Genomic DNA, 15,095 nt, shown 5'->3' on the forward strand with positions numbered 1-15,095 from the left:
ACAGAGCTGATCTCCCTGTGCTATGCGGCTGCTTCCCACTAGCTATCTATTTTACGTTTGGTAGTGTCTATATGTCCATGCCACTCTCTCACTTCGTCCCAGCTTACCCTTCCCCCTCCCCATATCCTCAAGTCCATGCTCTAGTAGATCTAGGTGGTTTTTAAACCCACTATAAAGGTGGTTCTCTGCCAGGCAAACTTACATCCACCACCAGCCTGGGGCCTGCCGTGTTTCCGGTGCCAGTCCTGGGGGGACGCGCTGCCCTGTGTTGCTCTCCCCATGGCCCCGGGAGCCCTCTCCCAGCACCTCCCCACGGTCCTGTCACCCCGGCTTACCTGGCTGCCTCTCCTCTTAAAGGATGGAACACCCCCAGCACCGGAACTGGGACTGGATTATGTTTGAATCCATAGTAGGCTGTTCAGGGAATATGTTTCCGAATAAATGAAAAAGTGAGTGGACAAGAGATGGCGTGGCTGCCAAAATCTGTATCCAAGGACCTCTTGTCAGAGTGCCAATCATAAACTTAGAGCAAGAGGGAAGGAAAGAGGAGGGGCTGGCGGGAGAGGAGGAAAAAGTGAGAGAGAAGGAGGAATGAAAGAAAGGAAGAAAGGGACGAAGGAAGAAAAGAAAGAAGAAAGAAAGGAGAGAGGGAAGGCAAATCGTTTCCCCACTTTCACATCTCGTTTGATAAAGATGTAACCGGCTTCAGGCATAGGAAGAAACAGACTCACAGGGGTCTCATCCTATGCTTGACAATTAGAAGAAAGAAAACTTGAGTCACCAGAAAAGCAAAATACGGCCTCAACGATGCCCACATTAACTTCTGAAGAAGACACCTCCCGCCACTAGGAGTCATTTTCACAAAGGGTGGCCTCTGGAGACTTCTGAGCATCCGGAGGCTGAGCTGGGAGAAGTCCAAGGTCAGGGACAGGCGTGCAAAGGAACAGTGCCTCCTCATCAAGTGCAGGTGGAATCGCATTGCGTGGATGCTCTTTTCAATCCAAATTCCTGCACGGTGAGGAGGCCTGTATTCTGAAGTGGTCGTCACTGCTTTCTGCCTCAGGGCAGTGGGTCCTGTTCCAGGTAAGTCCTGTCCACTACTCTTCACTCACCTTTCCTGATACGTAACAGCGCGGGCACAGAGGGCCCTGAAGCTGAAATCCTGAAGGCTCCAAAAATGACGTCACTCAACCCCCTGCTTCCCAAATCCTCCTTCTCAGATAAGCATGATAATAGCAGCTGCTGACCTGCGCTCGATGCCATTTGAAGTGCTGCCACAAATTATCTCATTTAATTCGCACAATAACCCTCCCACGTAGACAAGTAGTTTGGCTTTTTTGCGGAGCGCAGGCGCCGGACGCGCAGGCCCCGGACGCGCAGGCCCCGGACGCGCAGGCCCCGGACGCGCAGGCTCAGCCGCTCCGCAGGCATGTGGGATCTTCCCGGACCAGGGCACGAACCCGTGTCCCCTGCATTGGCAGGCAGACTCTCAACCACTGTGCCACCAGAGAAGTCCTGCTTTGGCTTTAAGAGTTACTAAAGCGATATATTTCTGTAAAAACAGAGAGCTTTTCTTTGGGCAAATGTAAGAGCTTGCAGTTAAGTACTTTCTCCACTAAGGGGCGTGCTCATCTCACGTTAAAAATGCCAGACCTGGTCGGGGTAGGTACTTAGTACAAAAGCAGAAGTTGGGAAAAAGGACAAAGCAGGGGGATCCATTTCAATGCCCTGAATATATTCTTAGTAGTAAAAAGGGTTCAAATTCACAGCTGTGGTACCCAGTGCTTACTTAACACCCTAACTCTCTTCATTCCTGTTCAAGGTCATTTCAAAAGCATGGATCTTGACCACTTGGCTGGAAATGGAGCCATGACATTTGGGAAAGAAAAATTAATAGATTCAGCCATTTGCCTTAGTAATCATCTTCCCCTGCCTCTTCCCCTAATTTCTTAAATCACGTTTTCCACCCAGGGAAACATCTGTCTGGTGGCTGAATCAACCTGACTCCAGCTGCAAAATGTAAAGGGTAAAAGAAAGAAAGAAAATGCTGAAATCTTATCCAAGCTCATCAAAATGAATTACGACAGCTCATTTTGGTGAAATGTCCACTTAAAATTATATTTTGGATCTGGAAGTGTAAATTAGGAGAGCGGGAGATCCTCCGTTGGCGCTCGGTAACCCCACCGTGTATTTATAGGCAGAGAGGCGTGCAGAAGTACAGCATTGCTTTCGCAGAGGGTGCGTCTGCAGGAAACTCAACATACACAGAGCAGGCAGCAGAGTCACAGCGGAACTTCCCTGTTTGGATCGATCCAGCAAGACCACAGCTAAAGCAAACAAACAACCTTACCAAGTTGATCTCCAGATTTATGTTCAAACCCGGCCGTGCTCTTGATGACTCAACCATACACTACCCTGGTTTAAACTTTACCCTGTAGCCAGGATTCCCCGGCTGGTGTCTGTGGCCACAAATGACTAAATTTGAAAGCTGTGCCCTGCATCTGCTAGAGGGCTCCCGGTCCTCACAGACAGATCGAGTACTGTTTAGGCTATTTCTAAATTCCACTTGAAGACAGCAAATTGTTACTCAAGCACCAGGTCTGGGACTGCTCCGCAGTTCCTACCAACTGAGAATCCAGCTAAACAAAGTAATCCCAGGTCATCTGATGAAGTGGAGTATGGAGTGTGGGAAACACACGGAAGAGACAGTGGAGACACGGGCTCCCCTTTCACTTACTAGCCTATGGCCTTGGCCATGAGCTTGAGGACCACTGCACTAGACTAAGGACGTGAAGTTCCGGTGTCAAATCCCCTTTTCTTCCGGTATCTCACAAGTAAACGGTTGTTTTAGGATTGACTGTTTTAAGATAAATGAAACTAGGGGTTCCCCTTGGACTGGTTTCATATTCATTTTGTTTTACGAGTGAGTTCATTTACTGACCCCATCTGACACAAATCAAAGCTCAACAAGTAAACAAAGGTAGCACTGAAGAAGCCCTCACTAGGGACCAGGTCTTACGCTGAGTACTTGTCACGCAGGATCTGAATCCTGGGTGCCTATAAAAGCTTTCCTCCTGTCTCCCATTCTCCCGGGTTCCGTTCACTCATCTGAAAAAAGGATCAGACAGACTCAAGAGCAGGTGACCTCACAGATCCCTCTAAACAGTAAGCTTTTATGACACTTCCGAGGCAGAACTCACTAAAAATCTTTGTTAAAATAGAAAACCCAGGTGTTTAAATGCAATACTTACTTAAGCTAAAACACACACACACACACACACACACACACACACACACACACACAAACAGAAAACAATCCACCCATTGTATGCAGCAATTAAGTAATGTGACTCACTAATATTTTGTCCGTCACTGACCAGGCAGCTAGCATCTCTCGGAACCAATACAAGCTGCTCCCGTTCGGCTCCAACCAGGACGCCCGCAGCTCAGGGCTGTCCCTGCCGGGTGTGTGACCTGGAAGATGCGCGGGGCGCGCACGGCAGGCGCCCTCTTCCTACCCTCAGCCAGGGGAGCGGATTGGCATGGTGACGCCTGAGACAGCTTTCATTTGATTCCTCCCTTCCCGTTCACTCTATTATCACTGTGTGAGATCTTGCCCCAGAAGAACAGAGAAATCCTGAGGGCGAGGTCTGATGTCAGGGGAGAACAAGGAAGTCTTTGTCAGGCCCTGCAAGGAGGAGGCCCGGCCAGGGCTCTCAGGCCGCACACAGAGGGGCCTGCTCCATCCTGTGCGATGGGGGCCCTTTGCTGGCGCATCCTGAGCCCTCTTCCTCGACTGACACCGGAGCTGGGCAAAGTGGATGGATCTCCACCTGGTGGCCCCAGGCACTTCACACCAAAAAGGCTTAAGGCAGAGCTTACCGCCCACACCAACACCAGAAAACCACTCTCGAGAATTCCACCCTCTTTAGCTCTTCCCCTGGTCCCCCACTCAGAATGGCACCCCTCCCTAATCATCCTTAGTCAACTCCTCCATCCTTCTCTCAACCCACTGTCCAGCCCTCGGCTCAGGCCTCCATCTCCTCCTCGCCGCCCCCTTCGCTCCAGGCCCCCCAGCTCCTCTGAGAAGCCGCCTGGCTCAGGGAACTCTCCAGCCTCTGGTCTCCCACAGGGCTTCACTTGTCCCAATGGCAAAGAAGGAGTGATGTCTCACTGTGTTTATCACGTTGCTGACTCCGGCTTTGAAACGCCATCATCTAGGATGAGTTCTGCACCCAAGAGATGCTTAATAAACAGCCAGTAAACGATTGAACCCACAGCACAGCCCAGAAATGGAATAGAATGTTCAATTCTAGAGGCTTTAGATCAAAATAAAATCGGCGAACACTCACTGAGCCCTGACTGTGGGCCAGGTACCACTCTGCACCCTACGTGCATGAACTCACGTCCCTGATCAGAGCAGCCTCGTGTGGCAGGTCCTGTGGGCTCTCGTTCTGCAGATGAGGACAAGCTGGATGAGATGTCCGGTTAGCCCGAGCTCACCAGCTGGAAGTGGCAGAGGAGGGTACCAGCCCGGGCTGTCCAGCTGCAGTCTGTGCGACTAACCACGGCAGGACACAGCCATCTCACGACAACCCCAGTGAAAGCAAATCTCACCCAGAGCCCACTCTGATGTACACCGTGCCTTGCGGCCTCCCTTAAAACTAGGGACGTGGGGGCCTTTGCAAATGTCATCACATGTCCAGCTCCTTATATCCACGTTATGGTAACTGAAGAAAACTGGTAGACTGCCATTGCCCTACTTCCTTGGCTAGCAGCAGAGTCAGGGCAGAAAGAGCTGACACGTGGGGTGTGAGGGGTCCTGCGGGGCACTGACGGCCAAGCCTGCGATCACATGAACGATTCTGCGGGACTCTTCTCTCTGCCAGTTTGCAGCGTGCTCCTGACCCCTGGCTTCCTTCCTGCTTTCCAGGTCAGGTGCAGTCTCCCTCCTGGGACTTCTGGCCTGGCAGCTTACAAGTCCCCAAGAGAGAAAGGAAGCTTGTCATCAGGGCGAAGCCCAGCACTCCAAGCTGATTCTCCTCTTTTCCAGCCCTTCTCTGGGTTGGAAGACAGAGCTGCAAGGAGGCCGGAGGGCTGGAAGAGGGGATTGAACAAGGGCAGCAGCTACTCCGGGGGCTCCCAGCAGAAGGCTGGGAGGATGAGGTACAGCCGAGCCATCCTTTTATACTCTGTACTGGCTCAGCTGTTCTGTTTCCAGGGCTGGTGGAGGCCCGGCCGTCCATGAGGAGGTGAGGGCCTCGGTTTCTCACCTTCGAGAGCTTCGTGGTGGCGATGATGTGAATTTGAGTCCTACGCGGGGTCCCCCGGCACTACGCGGGGAGTCGGCAGGATGCAGGGACTCTCCTTGGGGACAAGTTCAGAAATGGAAGTTGGACAATCAAGCCCAACTCCCTCCTAGCGATGATGGCGAAAGGAAGGTGTGTCCAAGGTCAAAGGTGAGTCAGTACCAGGCCTGGACTAGAACCCAAGTTAACCCTGATGCCAGTCGTTCCGTCGCTCCCTCCCTCCCTTCCTTCTTTCCTCCCTTTTCCCTGCCCTGCAGGCCCAGGTGTAGAGCGTTTGCCAGCACGGGAGGGATCCAGGGAGGATTTCCGGACACGTGCATCCCTGACTCTGGTGAGTTGCCACCGCTTCGCCCTGCTCTGCAGTTTGAAGCCCTAGTTGAGGGACCCTTCCAAGGGCAGGTCTTAGTTGTAGAATCTCCTCCTTGGTTTACTGGAAGCTTCACCTATTTATAGATAGGGTGATGCATAGCATATACAGTGGAAGAGGGACAGTTAGAAGAGGGTTTCAATCCTGACCACCTAATAGCTGTGGGCCTTGGGCAAGATGCTTCGTCATTCTGAGCTGCAGCCTCGTCTTCTGCAGCCGACACCGAGACTCGCTCCTGCTGTGCTTGTGAATGTCCAATGCCATGACCTTTAGAGACTTTGGCACATCTGGGGACGTGTGCAGGTCAGCAAGGTCAGTTCTAAACCACACATCCATCTCCAACCAACAAGTGTGACTGGAGGTCATGGGCACCAGGCTCTGTGCTAGGTTAGAATAAATTCTATATAATATAAATGTGCATAAACACGTATATACGCACTTACATATATATCATGCACATATACACACGAGAATGTGCATATACATAACACACACATAGATAGATAGATAGATAGACAGATAGATACACCTATATATATTTTTTCTAAGAGAATGGTAGAAGGACAGATACAGTTTTAAAAATCTCTTGCAGTTTTCACTGCGAAGAAGCAGACCCAGGTCTCTGTAAAGTTGAATTTTGCCCCCAGACAGCTATGCTGTTCAATTGGCATTTCTGGATGATGGAAATGGATTCCTCCTTCTCCTCTTTCTACTTCTTTTCTGGCCCCCCAACCCTTATCCTATTCTGCTCACTAACACCTCCATAGCGTCAGAGAAGAGACGAACTCAAATTAGTCCATTTGATTATTTTCCGTCAACGTTGGGAACGAGATGGGAGGATGGAGACTATCGGATTTTTAAAAGCAGAGCTGAGGCATTTTCTGTGCCTGACGGTGCCTCTGGCTATTTCCTCCTCACCACCCTCACAGAGAACTGAGTTTATGAGAGTGTTGTTCTGTGCTCTCTCCCAGACCCCAACTCCTACTCATCCTTTAGTGCCCAGCTCACATGGCCCCTGTTGGAAGCCTTCCCTGACTTGCCTGGGCAGAGGGCAGGCTCCCTCTCTGCACCCACATCACTGTGTTCATGCCGGGGCTCTTGCCCACCACCTGCTCCCATGACTGTTGCTTCCTCTGCGTTATGAGCTTATGAGCTCCTCGAGGGGCTGACTGGGCTTGATTTGTCTTGATGCTTCCAGGCCTAGCACAGTGTCTGGGGCATGGTGAGGGCTCAGGTATTATCTGTTTAATGAATGTGCACACTTTTAAAGAGAACACTCTTGTTTTAGTGTTCAGCAGAGAGAGGGTTTCAGAAATGGGTATTTGTTTTCTGACCAGAAAAAAACAGATCAAGATCTAAATGCCATCATTTCTACTAGAATAGCATGGACTGTTGCCAGCCACTTTCTCTCATCAGAAAAAAGGCTCCTGTTCTAACCATTCACCAGCAATTTGTGCAACAAGATGCATGAGAAGTGCTGTCAGCACTTACCAGGGCCCAGGGGGTGGAAAGGCCATGTATCTACCCTCACAACCTCCTATTTGGCTGATCTGTATGAACCCATTTTACAGCTGAGGAAACTGTTAAAATATTACAAGGAGTAGATATAAAATATGCACTTTAGAGAACAGGGGGTCAAATAAAATTCGGCCCTTTGCTTTGTAAGACTACAACTTTATCAGGCCATCCATCTTTGCTTCAAGCTCTGTTACCAGCTCTGAGCTGTCCTCAGAATGGACTCAACCCTCTCAGCTCGACATTCAAGGTCCCTGGTTAATCCTCTCAGCTTCTGTCTCTGAGTGAGTCCCTCTCTCTCAGACTCACCTCACCTCACCTGCACAGCCACAGCGAGTGACAGTGCCACAGTCCCTCCAAGAGGCAGCCCTCGTGTATGCTTCTCCTCTACCTGGAGACATTCCCTGAAGTTTCTCACCCTCCCCGATATTCACCTAGCAGACCACCCCTCATCTCTAGGACGGAGTGGAGACAGCGTGTCCCCAGGAAGCGTCCCCGGCTCTGCCCCTCACTCTGCTTACATGCTTCCAAGGACGGGGAGCTCACTACCTCAAGTGCCCCACCTCCTGGTCCCTCACACCCATTCTGATCAGAACACTGATAACTGGGGTGCTGTCTAGTCACTAGCAGGCCTCCTAGTGAAACCATAAACAACTTGAGGGCAGGAGCTGAATCTCAGCATCCTTTTCCCCAGTGTCTAGTCCTGGCGCTGACACAGAATAGGCACTCGCATGTTTGCTGAATGGATTGGTCCTCCTTCTACCCAGAAGGCCAGACTTGGCAATAGTCTAGGTGGATGAATTCCAAGAGAACTGGTACCGGTGACCTGTGGGAGATCCCAGGGGAAATTCCTACTCTAGGAAATTGGTACCACAATGACGCAATTAGGACAACTGCTCACTCGGACCTGATTTATCGATGCATCTTCTCCAAGCAGCCTTGGACCAGTGCCGGGCCACGGGCTCGTAGGACAGGGCGGCCAAGTCTCATTTACCTCCAGAGTGTCAGTACCTAGTATCCAACACGGGTTTGGGAATGAATGGCAAATACTCTACTGGGCAAGAACATCCATCTTTATTTCTATTTCAGGATGTTTTAGGGATGAAGCCTTTAAGACTCTCTGGGGAAGAGGGAGGAGGGGTACAGGGTTCTCTGGAAAAGCCAACCAGACACAAACGCCCAAGTCTTCACGGCGGCTCATGAGGTCTGCACCCTCTGGCCACTCCTCTCTGTCCTCACCTCCTTCCACTGTCCCTCGTTCCTTCTGTTCCAATCCTATGGGCCACCTGCAGTTCCTGGAAGCCCAAGAACATCCCCACCTGAGAGCCTTTGTTCCCTTTTTCCTTCGAGCCTCCCTCCCTCACTTTGCTCGGGTCCTGCTCCAATGACACCTAATCAGGGGGGCTTTCCCTGGTATCCTGCCTAAAACAGCAGTGCCTGTTCCCCCACCTTCCTCTCACTCTGACTTGGCTTTATTATCATTATTATTTTTTTTTTCATAAAAAAGTTTTTTTAATTTTTTCCAAACACTTAATACTACCTGGTATAATATATGCTTATTTATTTATTGACACTCCCCTGATCCCACTAGAATGCAAGCTTGAAGAGAACAGGAATTTTGTTTGTGTTTTGTTTTGTTTTGTTTTGTTTTGTTTTGTTTTGTTTTGTGCAGATCCCTAACACCAAGAATACCCCTGCTGCGTAGGACATGCTCCATACATATTTGTGGAATGCATGGATGGCTGGATAAATGAATGCCCCACAAGAGCTAACAGTCCACAGTCAAGGAAGAAAGCCAGTGCTGTGGGCCTGGACGAACACGTGCTTGAAACTTAACTGTCTCGCTGAGGGGCCGGGACACCTGCTCCCGAATCAGCTGGCTCCAACTGTGAGGATATTCCTTTGGGTCTTGGAAGTATGCTGGTTTGAAGTGAAAAAGCTGCTGGGGGTGAGTTAGTTTTCAGCTACTATCCGATGGGACAAAGGATGGACTCAACAGTCCGGGAGGGTGGTGAGACCTGAAGTTGGATGCAATAGGTCAAACCTTCAAATGGCCAAACCACAGAGGGTGATCTGGCCAAGGCGAGGTGAGGGCGGGCCGCTATTGAAGAGGAACTCTGAAATCAAGATTAACAGCTCTTCCCTTCCTTAACTGTGTGTGTAGACAAGATCTGTCCCTAGACTTTAGGCACAGGTTCAAATGCAACCCAATGAGGGCTCAAAGCTGTACTGAAATACCTCTGATTAAGCTGACATTTTTTGAGTTTTATTATAAGCAAGAAACTATGCTAATGCATTATCGCCTCCTTCGAGCCTCACCACAAGCCTACCACACAGGGAGGACTGTCCCCATCTTACGGATGGGGAAACAGAAGCTCAGGAATTTACAACGATCTAGGCAAAATCACTCAACCAATAAATAGCAGAACTGAGATTTGAAGTCAAGTCTGTCTGATTTCAAAAGCTCTTCTCCTTCCTCTGAAGTACGCTACAGCTCAGGGACCCCTCTGGGGAAAGAAACCATAAGAGGAAGAAAGGAAGGGAGCACAAGATAAATCTGTCCCCCTCAAGAATGAGAATCTGGTATAAGGACCAAGTCTGGGGTAAAATAATCCCAGGAACTCAGAGTTGGAAAATACCTGATAAATCACCTGGTCTTACCTTCTCAGCTTTATGAAATGCTTCTGGTTTTAGTTTTGAGGGAAAATCAGGATATCTAAACGCAAAAGAAGAGCTTTAAGAGAGGACAGTAGAAGGTAACAGCAGCAACCGCTGAAAGAGTAACAGGTGTGAGATCATCTCAGTGTACTGTCACTTCCTTCATGACTCTTGACCTTGGATGTGTGGGTGCCCTGGGCCAGCTTAAAGGAGACGTGCTAATACAACAAGGTCCAAGGAGCTGAAATCAACAGACCTTGAGTCATTGGAGAGGGATGTCAGCCCGTGTCAGGTCCAAGTTCAATGATGAAGTTCAAGTAGGTGTGGCCCTCTCCTTCCAGATAAGAAGAAAAGTGCCCATAACTGGGAGAAAGTGAAAGAGGGAGAAAACCGACGTGCTGGTGGTGAGGGAAGAGGGCAAAGGGGAGTGGTGATCTGAGGCTGGTGCACCGCAGTGCCGAATTTACCTCTAAATTCAGCTGCACTTACCTCTAAAAATGTTATAGCAAGTGAGATGCCAGCCAGACTTCCGGCATGGGACCTAAATTCCATGCCAGGTGGGCTACTTCTCTCCCTGCTGGTCTCAATCTGGATGGCCAGAAAGAAGCCCTCAAATGCATTCTGCAGGGACAAAGCGACCTCCAGCAACAGCTCTAATCTGCTCTCCCCCTGCACGTAGTTCCAAGCGACTCTGTTTCCTGCCTAAACACTAAAAAGACTCAAGATAGCAACGGCTCCCACTCAGAATGCAGTTATAGAACCCGGGGACATTTAAGCACTTCAAAATGACAGCTACTTTGAAGTGTACATCAATTCTTCATTATGTCCTTTTTTCTTTTTTTCCTTGTACAGGTATGCGGTGTTAGGAAGCATGGCTTCCAATCAGAGATGACAAATCTGGTGTACTTCCAGGTATCCTGTAAGCCTGCATATCGCAGATTCTCTGCACTACAATGGTGGTCATCACAACGTGCTGCTGGCTATAAGCAAAGACAGTTGATTCTTACCTGGAGATCTCCCTTGTGACTCAGATTCACCAATCCAGGCTGACAGAACGAACCAGATGAGCAGCTGTTTGGCCAAGACAAGTCTGGCTCCCTAAATCAGGGCTGTGGTCCCCGAGAGTCCTGTGGTTTCTCTGTCCTTGGTGAGTGATATAACCTGCAGAAAGGGAATGCAAGTCACGTTACTAGGAGAGGCCGTCTACTCCTCTCCTCTCCTCATAATACATTCTTTTAAGGAGAGCAGAGAGAGTCCCAGAATCACAGATTACTAGCGCCGGAAGAAAGGCAATAACCTTGTCTAATGCTTCTGTAGTTGAGGAAACTGAGGCTCAGAGAAGAAAAGAGCTTCATTCAAGGGTTTAGCCGCTCGGGATGAGATTCCAGATTAGAATGTGTCTCGGACTCTCTGGTCTCTGGAATTTTTTTAAAAAAGCAGCCACATGATTGGGCTGACTTCTCAAACAAGTGGTCACTGACCCGGAATAGAAGTCTTTTCTTTTATTTAATGGAATTTTAAAATGAGAGGTGGCACTTTTTTCCACATTGCTGTTTTTGTAGTTTTAGCCCTGGGAGCTAACTGAGTAAAACAGTCCACCTCAGGCATGGGGTTGGGAGAATTCTCCTTTTTTCTCATTAGAAGAATACTGTTATGGAATAGTGGGACCTGTGGGCACAGCAGTGGGTGGACTTGGTTTTTTAATGATAGATGTATGTGCACCCAGCCTCTAGGTCTCCTGGCCTCTCTCTGTCTCTGTCTCTCTCTTTCTGTCTGTCTCTCTATCCATGTTTCAGGAAAACACAGGAACAGACATGGATTTTCCTCCCATGAGTATCGTTTATTATGCGATTTTTCTTTTTTTTTTTTTAATTAAAGTCTAGTTGATTTACAACGTTGTATTACTTTCTGGTGTACAGCAAAGTGATTCAGTTATACATACACACACACACACACATATGTTCTTTTTCAGATTCTTTTCCATTATGGGTTTATTACAGGATATTGAATATAGTTCCCTGTGCTACACAGTAGGACCTTGTTGTTTTATTATGTGATTTTTCTGAACACTGAACATTTGAACAGCCACTCCTCTGGGCGAAAAACCAAAACCAAAGAAGGGATCTCACATTTGTTAAGCAAATAATATCTAACAGGCACATCAGGTGAATCTTACATTTTCCTAATTTGTCCTCAAAAATTCTGCTAAAGGTACCAGGAACTCCATTTTTCCAAAGGGTTAGGGAAGTAAGCTAGAGAGAACTAGGATGCCCTGAAGAGTCATAAAGAGAATTCGGTGCAGAACCAGGCATGAACTCATCTCTAACTCCCAAATCGATGTTTTGTCCATCTAAACTGGACTAGAGCTATTAGGCCAAAACACTAGGAGTTGTCTTATTTTTCCAGTATGTTAGCTGGAAGGCAGGAGAAAGTTCTTTGGCAGCTGTTAACGTTGCAAGGATGTGAAGGGTTATTCTCGTTAGATTCTCATTCAGACAGGAGGCTCTAAAGGCCCTGGCTTCCTGTATGCTGCCAGCCAGGGCTCATGTGCCCCAGAGAAGCCAGGCCGGCCCTGGCTCTGAGCAACCAGAGGGCCCGTCAGGAAATCGTGATGATCAACGCTCGGCCTCTGTTCCTGTTCTGGGACAGGGCTGGAGAGATGGGGTGGGGATGGAGAAAGAGGAAGAGAAAACAGGAAGTTGGGGGGAAGGGAAGGAAATGATAGAGAAAACACAGCGACTTTAGCCTGACGAGAAAGTGATTTCTGAGCCCTGCATTTTGGGAAACCAGGTCACAGTGGTAGTGGCGGAGAGGAGTTTGTTTCCTCTGAATTTGGGGGTGTGCCTGTGAATTCCCAGCAGAGCACAGCCTGAGGAAAAGGGTGCCTGCCACAGGTGCTGTTTCCCAGGGGCACCTGAGTGTAGACACTGGAGAAGGTGAATTTCTAAAGAAGGATCCCCAGATGAGACCACCTCTCTGACCTCTTGGCTGTAGTTGAGGCCAGATGAGTCATAGAAGGATCTGGAAACAAGAAAAGCTTTCGAGGTGATCAGGCATCAGGGGCGCTATCCCATCCCCATGGCTTGCCTTCTCAAATGCCCTCAAAATTATAACCCATTTTCAGTGTATTTGATTAGGATTTGATTCCCCCAGTGGGCCAGGAAGAATCCCGCTTTCTTCTACCGCAAAACTAAGAGGGTCAGGCCAGCAGAACGCTGAGTCTCCCCCAGACCATGACTCGAATAAGATACTTCCAGAATCTTTCCCGACCATTTTGTCCACTCTACTTAATTACAGACACGACAAAAGTTCCCCAGTTCCCAGTGTGCATCATGCAGGCTGGCAGTCACCTGGTAAGTTGAACAACCACACAAATAGACAACCCTAATAATAATCCAATCACACTGTAATACCAATACTAATAATACTCTACAGATTCCCGATGGGTACTAGAAGATGGGCAGGGAACACAGAGCCCCCTAACAGGCAAGCCCTCAGATACCAATTCCACGCACTCCAGTGGTTCCCCAAACTGGCTGTGCAACTGGAGAAGCTAAAAAGAAAAAAGTACCATACCAACCTGGAGTAGGGGCCAAGCTTCTGGAGAGTTTTATGTCACCAACTGGCTCTGGTCCACGGACCAGCATTTAGATACTTTGGATCCTAACCCAGCCCTCACCAGGTCCTACCTCCTCCCTTCTCACTGATTCAATCACGGAGACCCTACCATGGAGGAGCTCCCTCCAGGGATCTGTCCTTGACTCTCTAAACTACTCCCCCGACCATCCAAATAAACACAGAGCAATAAAAAGTAAGCCTATCTTTGAGAGGATTCCAAGCTTTTTGAAGAGATGGCTGGTGGTTTCCTGTCTGAGTCACTCACAGGCCAGAGGTCCCTCAGGGAGGACAGAGATCGAGTAGGGAAAGACACTTACAACCCCCGTCAAGGTCCCCATCAGAAGCCCAACCTCACACAACATCCACACGTCCGCTTCTGTCGCCAGTGGTTATGAATGACCAGAGCTGCTGCCAGCGCCCCTCTGCTCCGTGAAGGAGACTGACACCACCTGGGGCCGTCAGGAGGGGGCACTTCGGCACACCTGGCAGCCAGCAAAACTTTTCAGTATCTTGTCTTCTTTGGTCATTTTAAGAGAGGGACAAAGCATGGGGTCATTAGCACATTTTAAAAATGGGGAAGCTGAAATCTAGAGACATAAAATGACTTCTCCCAGGTCACACAACAGAACCAAAACTAGAACAGCCATCTGCTGACCTCCAGTCCAGTGACCTGTGACCTTTTCGCTACCTCCTGTGCTCCCCTTACCCACCCCCACGCCCCCATTCACGGGAGGGGCTGACAACAGCTGTGTGTCTTCCGCTTTTGCATGGTTCTGGAAGTGACAGGACTGGGCGGGGAGCAAACTGAGAGAAGGCGATGCAAATAGATAGTGAGGGGACTGGAGGGCCTGGAAGACCACCCTCCTGCCCTCCAGGCTGAGCAGACACGGAATCTAAAGGCCGGGTGGGAGCCTGCTTGTTCAAGCTCCAAGTTAACCAGCAGCGCAGCCTATCCCGAGTCAGGGAACCTCATTACGGCCTCTCCCACAGCACCAGGAGCCCTGGCCAACGAGAAGAATTACAAACAGGTAGGTTTTTTGTTTGTTTGTTTTTGAATATTTTTATTAGAGTATAATTGCTTTACAATGGTGTGTTCGTTTCTGCTTCATAACAAAGTGAATCAGCTATACATATAAATACATCCCCATATCTCCTCCCTCTTGCGTCTCCCTCCCACCCTCCCTATCCCACCCCCCTAGGTGGACCCAACGCACTGAGCTGATTTTCCAGTGCTATGCAGCTGCTTCCCACTAGCTATCTGTTTTATATTTGGTAGGGTACATATGTCCATGCCACTCTCTCACTTCGTCCCAGCTTACCCTTCCCCCTCCCTGTGTCCTCAAGTCCATTCTCTACATCTGCAACTTTATTCCTGTCCTTCCCCAAGGCTCTTCAGAACCATCTTCTTTTTTTTTTTAGATTCCATACATCTGTGTTAGTATACGGTATTTGTTTTTCTCTTTCTGAGTTACTTCACTCTGTATGACAGACTCTAGGTCCATCCACCTCACTACAAATAACTCAATTTCGTTTCTTTTTATGGCTGAGTAATATTCCATTGTATATATGTGCCACATCTTCTTTATCCATTCATCTTTTGATGGACACTTAGGTTGCTTCCATGTCCT

The 15,095-nt window shown here is 49.0% G+C and overlaps 1 protein-coding gene across 3 annotated transcripts in view; it reads right to left on the bottom strand.

The window, feature by feature from the left end:
- Window positions 1-15,095, bottom strand: part of CYRIA (CYFIP related Rac1 interactor A) — a 105,258-nt gene that overhangs the window by 45,917 nt on the left and 44,246 nt on the right. For all 3 annotated transcript variants that reach the window (XM_024118751.3, XM_055089054.1, XM_024118752.3), the window contains exon 2: window positions 10,857-11,010. The gene's annotated coding sequence lies outside the window, so the exon portion shown is untranslated. The remainder of the gene's footprint in view (window positions 1-10,856; window positions 11,011-15,095) is intronic.

The sequence above is a fragment of the Physeter macrocephalus genome, chromosome 12 (genome assembly GCF_002837175.3).
Source record: "Physeter macrocephalus isolate SW-GA chromosome 12, ASM283717v5, whole genome shotgun sequence".
In the NCBI taxonomy this organism is placed as follows: Eukaryota; Metazoa; Chordata; class Mammalia; order Artiodactyla; family Physeteridae; genus Physeter; species Physeter macrocephalus.